The 7001-nt window shown below is 38.6% G+C and overlaps 1 protein-coding gene across 1 annotated transcript in view; it reads right to left on the reverse strand.

The window, feature by feature from the left end:
• Positions 1–4972: 4972 nt before the first annotated feature.
• The window catches only part of kiaa0753 (KIAA0753 ortholog), a 103754-nt gene continuing 101725 nt past the window's right edge, over positions 4973–7001 (reverse strand). The window contains exon 19 of the mRNA XM_028806636.2: positions 4973–7001. This exon is cut by the window's right edge and continues 159 nt beyond it. The gene's annotated coding sequence lies outside the window, so the exon portion shown is untranslated.

The raw sequence follows: 7001 nt of genomic DNA on the forward strand, positions 1-7001 counted from the left end.
TTGGCCATTCAAGAATTTTCCACTTTTTTGCTTTAATAAACTCCTGGGTTGCTTTGGCTGTATGTTTTGGGTCATTGTCCATCTGTATCATGAAACGTCGCCCAATCAGTTTGACTGCATTTAGCTGGATTTGAGCAGACAGTATGTCTCTGAACACCTCAGAATTCATTTGGCTGCTTCTATCCTGTGTCACATCATCAATAAACACTAGTGTCCCAGTGCCACTGGCAGCCATGCACGCCCAAGCCATCACACTGCCTCCACCGTGTTTTACAGATGATGTGGTATGCTTTGGATAATGAGCTGTTCCATGCCTTCCCCACACTTTTTTCTTGCCATCATTCTGGTAGAGGTTGATCTTGGTTTCATTTGTCCAAAGAATGTTTTTCCAGAACTGTGCTGGCTTTTTTAGATGTTCTTTAGCAAAGTCCAATCTAGTCTTTCTATTCTTGAGGCTTATGAGTGGCTTGCACCTTGCAGTGCACCCTCTGTATTTACTTTCATGCAGTCTTCTCTTTATGGTAGACTTGGATATCGATACGCCTACCCCCTGGAGAGTGTTGTTCACTTGGTTTGCTGTTGTGAAGGGGTTTCTCTTCACCATGGAAATGATTCTGCGATCATCCACCACTGTTGTCTTCCGTGGACGTCCAGGTCTTTTTGCGCTGTTGAGATTTTGCCACTCGTAATATTGTAGCAATTTCTCGAATGGGTTTTTTCTGTTTTTGCAGCTGAAGGATGGCTTCTTTCACCTGCATGGAGAGCTCCTTTGACCGCATGTTGTCTGTTCACAGCAAAATCTTCCACATGCAAGCGCCACACCTCAAATCAACTCCAGGCCTTTTATCTGCTTAATTGATAATGACATAACGACGGACTTGCCCACACCTGCCCATGAAATAGCCTTTGAGTCAATTGTCCAATTACTTTTGAGCCCCTGAAATGAAGGGATTGGGTTAAAAAAATGCTTTAGTTGCCTCACATTTTTATGCAATCGTTTTGTTCACCCCATTGAATTAAAGCTGAAAGTCTGCACTTCAACTGTATCTGAGTTGTTTCATTTAAAATTCGTTGTGGTAATGTACAGAACCAAAATTAGAAAACAGTTGTCTCTGTCCAAATATTTATGGACCTAACTGTACAGCACAATGAAATTTGTACCTGCATGTCTTCAGCATTCACACAATAAATAAATAGTATACACAGCATGCAACATTTTAGATAGATAGATAGATAGATAGATAGATAGATAGATAGATAGATAGATAGATAGATAGATAGATAGATAGATAGATAGATAGATAGATAGATAGATAGATAGATAGATAGATAGATAGATAGATAATCACAAAACAGAGTTAAGCATTTAACCTTCCTCTTGTGTTAGCTTTCTGTTATCATCTCTTATGTTAATGGGTCGGTTTTGACCCGTGTATTAAATCAGCTATAAAATACACTAAAAACAATAAGCTATTATCCAATTTGTTTCTCATCTCTTGGTTACCTTGTTAGGCTTCCTTATCCATGAAAATGATGGTTTTAATACTTTTGGTGTGGGCCTCTGGGCCTTTTTTTGTCAGTATACCCCTTGATTTCAATTTAAAAAAATGGTAAAATGAACCTCAAGAGAATCATATTAATAAATAAAAGGTTCTTGTGTTACCTGACTAATACTGAGGGGTATAGAACACATCTCTTAAATAAATTTGTTTTATTTATTTTTTCATTTTAATATTAATAACTAAAGTGACATCTATGGTGTTACGGGTCAATTTCGACCCATAGATATTTACATCAAGAAAAGGCAAAAAAATATTTTTTTCAGTAATAGAACTTTAATATAAACTGAAAAAAATGAAAAGCAGAACAGGTCATGACACAAAATATATATTTGCATGGTCAAATAAACAAAAACCAATCAAGAAAATCAAACAAATAGAAATCAATTACAAGTTCCAAAACTAATACAAAGCTAAATTAGAGTAAAAACCTCTGTGTGCAAGAACATGCTTGTGTATGTGTGTGTTTAGAGGCATGTGTAGCAAAAAGTGACACTTTTTGAGTGTTCTTTGCAGAGATATTTCTTGCAGTTGAAACACAATACATTTGTCTTTCTGTCCTTACTGCTTGGGCAGACCTGACACCTCTTTCTTTTCGAATCAGGCAGCCTGACTGGGGTTGGGGCTGTTTCGGTTGGTGTTGAGGCAGGGCTGGCTGAGGAGGATGCTGATGCAGATTCTCTCTGTGTTGCTGATGGTGAGGATGGAGTGCTGGGTGAGCCCTGCAGCTGTCTGACAAAGGCTGCAGCGTCTGGGTCTCGGGGCACCCGTTCCCTTCGCCTAATGTGTGGCTTGACAAGGGAATTTCCCAACTCCTCAAGAAACAGTCTCTGCTTGTTTTTTTTGGTTGAGTTCCACCCTTGGTGGATGTGGCTCCACAACACAAATGCATTATATGCAGACACATCAAGGATGTTGTAAAACACAACCATTGGCCATCTTCTGGTCATTCGCTGGCATGTGTATGTGGCTGTCAGCTTGTCCATTCCTCCTTTGTTTTTGTTATAGTCGTGGATAATTGTCGGCTTTTTGTCACTTCCTGATGATACAGCGGCGTCTTTGTGAAGAGTAGACATGAGTATCACATTCCGGTTTCTTTTTGGACAATATGAGACAACAGTGGTGGTGTCTGTAAAAGCAAACTTTGAGGAAAGTGGAGCCCTGCCCTTCACCTGCAAGATTTCAGCAGGCAACTCAGGTTTATTTTTCTTCACTGTTCCCACCATGGTAAGTTTCCTCTTGAGAAGTTCTTGACCGAGGTCATAGCTGGTAAAAAAATTGTCACAAGTGATATTGTGACCCTGCAGTCCAGTGGTCATATCGAGGACCACACGTTTTCCTTGGTTTTTCTCAGGGATGCCACTCGCAGTTTTGCCTGTGTAAATCTGTAGATTCCAGGCATAGCTGGTTCTTGTGTCACAGGCTGCCCAGATTTTTATGCCGTATTTCCCTGGCTTACTGGGTATGTATTGCCGGAAGGGGCATTTTCCTCGAAAAGGGACAAGACGTTCATCCACTGTCACCTCTGGCCCTGGGTTGAACATCAGCGGAAGGAGCTGCACCCATCTCTCCCAGACATCCCTGATGGGACCAAGCTTGTCAGATCTCACTCTGGTCTCTCTGTTGTCAAATCTGAGGACTCTTGATATCATTTGAAATGTCTGAAGTGACATTGTTGCCCGGAAAATATTTCTGCCTGTTGATGCGTCCCATAGACTATCAGTGGCCTCATTGCAGGATCTGTACACTCCAGCAAGAGAAGAACACCAATGAAAGCATCCAGGTATTCCTCATCAATGTCTTTCCACATGTCGCCATGGACTTTTTTTCCTTCAAGGTTCGTCATAGTAATGATGATTCTTTTTAGTGACAATTGCATAAATAGCTCAAAACATGTTTTGATGTCACTGACTCTGGTCAGAGCAAACCTTGTGATTCCAGGGGTCATTTTGATGACATTTGCAGCAGCTGCCCTGCCATGTACATCATGAGGTACTGAGCTCCAAAAGATCTTACCATTTTTGGACTTGAATCTTTCAGCAGGAGCAGCTTCAGCACCAGTGACCTCCTCATCCGACTCATCAGATGTGTCTGTGTCTTCTGGATGATACTCCACATTGTCTTCCTCCTCAGAAACCTGCTCATCTGAATCGCTATGCTGCTCTGTGTCCTCTCCTTCATTTTCACCAAAAATATGATCCAGAACTTGGCTCACTGTAAATCTTCTTCTCATTTTTGCATGCTGCAAATTGTAAATGTGCACTCTGCAAGTCAAATGGCCACTCAAATGAGTGAATTCACCTCACATGTCTGGACATGCCCATCTTTGTTTGTTTTGTTTTTGTGCAGGTATACTGGAAAGCCACGCAAAATGAGAAAGCTCACATGATTAGGAGAGGAGCTGGTGGTCAGTGTGGCAGCTGACAGTGCACTTAGGATTTCAGTTTTGGCTCTAATTATTGCTTTATCATCGTATTATCATAACTGGGTCGAAACCGACCCTAACAACACAAAGGTCATAATTTCAACCAGAGCATTTTATAATTTAGTAAAAATATTTTTTTTCTTTATTTTGTTGAAATAGAGGTTCCTGACAAAGTCAAAAAGCCTTGATGCAATAAACAAATTTATGTGATTCTTGTATGCATTTAAAATTTAAAACGGGTCGGTGCAGACCCTAACACAAGAGGAAGGTTAAAGCTATGTTAGTAACATTCTTATAAATGTAAACATTACACTACTACATTTTGTGAATGCAAAATAAGAAACCAATAACATTAATTAAGCAAAAAAAATGACTCGCCTGTTGTAACAGTGGTAGGGCCCCCGAGGACTGAACTTGAATAGGCCTGCATAGTGAAAGAATGCCTGTACATAACCTAAAAGAGAGCTTAGTAAATAAAAAGTCTTACGCTTTCTCCAATAGATTTAGAATGCTTAATACATAGAAAAAGGAAGTGAAAATAATTAAATATTACATTTAAAATAAGAGTGGAACAAAAAGTTAAATGATAGAAGTATTTGTCTGCACTCTTTATTCACATCGGAAACTGCAAAGGTAGAAGGAAGAGTTTACTTACTGCTTTACTGCTTCTGCACTGGCGTCAGCGACAGTCAGGTAGTGATGCCAAGATTTCTTCTGAAATGATGATTCATTTCTTCGTTTATGTTCTCCTTTGATTTGGCCAATTTTGCAGCCCTACTTACTGGCATTTCTATGTATATTAAATACCCATCTGTTTGCAGATATTGTAATGCAACACTATGGTGAAAGTACAGTAAACATCAAAACTCCTCTTCTTGATGTGATGCATTAAAGAAACATTACATAAATAAATATAAATCACACATACTAATCATCAGTGATATTCATGGTTTAATCTATTACATATAAAGACAAACTATTTTGCAAATTTCTTGTAAAAACAATTTATTTGAAAAAATATAATTCTTAAATACACACAAAATCATTTAAACTACAAAACATTTTTCAAGTATTTTTGCAGATTATTAGGGAAACACACAAACATGTAAATACATACTTTTTGGAAAGTGGCTTTATATCTTTAAAAGGACATACGACTTATTGTACAGCAAAGGCATAATAAAAAGAGAAGACTTTCAAAAAGCATTATTATCATGAGTATAAAATGAGGGAGCCATTGTATTCATGAGCTCAATTAACAGTGATCTGGTCTCAGTCCTGCTTTGTGTGAATTAATTACACCATTTGTTCATTTTAGGTGTTAGTCACTACGAGGTCAATGTAAGCGAACACAAGGCTTATTATGACCTGTACAAGAGCGTTGCTGTCTGTGTCTCTCTTCAGACCTCACAAATCAATGGGCATATTTCTTTGCTTATCATTTCTCATACACAAACCATCGAGTGAGTGCCTTCCATTATTTTGATTCTAGATCTATCGTCCCTTTTGAAACAAATGCTTGCATGTTCACTTCCTGTTACCTGCATATTTATAACCTTTCAGTCTAAAACGGGAAAACAAACAAGGCAACGGAGACAAGTTTGCCTATTTTCAAGTGAAAAACACAAGCTGGCAATACTCCATCCAATGAGAATGGCAAGATTATACATTTGTATGACATCCCATTTGTCAGACTACTACTGCATTAACACTTGCAGGTCTAGAGAGTTATTAAAAAGGCGAAAGGTTCCCTTGGCACATCCGCCAAGGTAGATTTCACTACTATAGCATCTCTTCTATAGCAGGAAGTCCATCACCTGTAGAAGTTTTTTTTTGTAAGTCTGAAGAAAATGATCTTAAACGCTAAAGAACCGCTGCATTAAAAGAAGTTGGTCAGATGGGGTTTCCTTAGAACTTTCACAGTCTACCTATATGTGCTCAGGTAGGTCTGTTCAGTAATCCATAAAGTCTCAAACTCTTTGGTCCTCAAATTGTATGAAATACACAAGCTTTAAAAAAACAGAATGCTGAGCATTAAACTATGTGAACCCTTCAAGTCAAACACCTATAACTCTAGAAACATGAGATATGGAGAGCCAAACAGACTTTGAAGAATGGACCTAGTCAAGTTTGTAACAAGACTGATAGTGGACTGGACAAGAATTCTAAGGAAAATGATTTAAATATTAGAGTGCAGTTAATGCTGTGGTGGAAGGTGATACAGATTTTGTGCTCATCAAAGTTTAAGAGTTTATAAACAAACAAGCATGTTACAGGGTTTTAAATCCTTACAGTCTGCACTCCTAACTTGGCTGATTGTCAAGTCAATTTGTTTTACACCTACTATGGCTAAAAACCTGTTAAGATTCAGTTTGTACATATGAGAAAAAAAAACAATCTGGATGAACGCCAAACTGTGCATCGGGAAATCTCATTTCCAACTTTTAGATCTAACCAGCAAGAAGAAAGCATCTCCTCAGTGCCTCAGAGGGGTACTTACTGTAATTCAATCAGTGACCCTGCTGTTTACAAGCAGTCCTTAATCCAGAGGGTGCCGAATCGTTTAGATAATTGCAATGTCTTTTATCTTTAAAACATTAAGTACAGCAATTCAGGTTTGTGTGCGACTGTTCTGTGATGTTATGACTATGACTCATAGAATGACACATGTTTGCAACCCACAAAGCTCACATAATCGGCCTCTTCAAGAGGTGGGGTCTGGGTCTGTACGACATGCAGTGCTCAAAAGGCTAATGAGTAAAACACATTTTTGTCAGAAGTTTTTTCTGAATCTTCTGAAATTGGACTTAATCTTAAAGGCTTTGGGATTTGCCTTCTTCATATTTTTCAAGTGAAATGTACATGGTTTGAACAGGCAGGCATCATACTGATATAGATAGAAATGTAAGATTCTTAGTCCACAGGCAAGCCTACTGGCCTCCTTTCTTTTGATCTACGATTGGTGGAAGTTTAAAAATCAACAACCTGGATACCTCAGGAAACAAAGTACAGGAAAC

The sequence above is a fragment of the Erpetoichthys calabaricus genome, chromosome 8 (genome assembly GCF_900747795.2).
Source record: "Erpetoichthys calabaricus chromosome 8, fErpCal1.3, whole genome shotgun sequence".
Taxonomy (NCBI): Eukaryota; Metazoa; Chordata; class Cladistia; order Polypteriformes; family Polypteridae; genus Erpetoichthys; species Erpetoichthys calabaricus.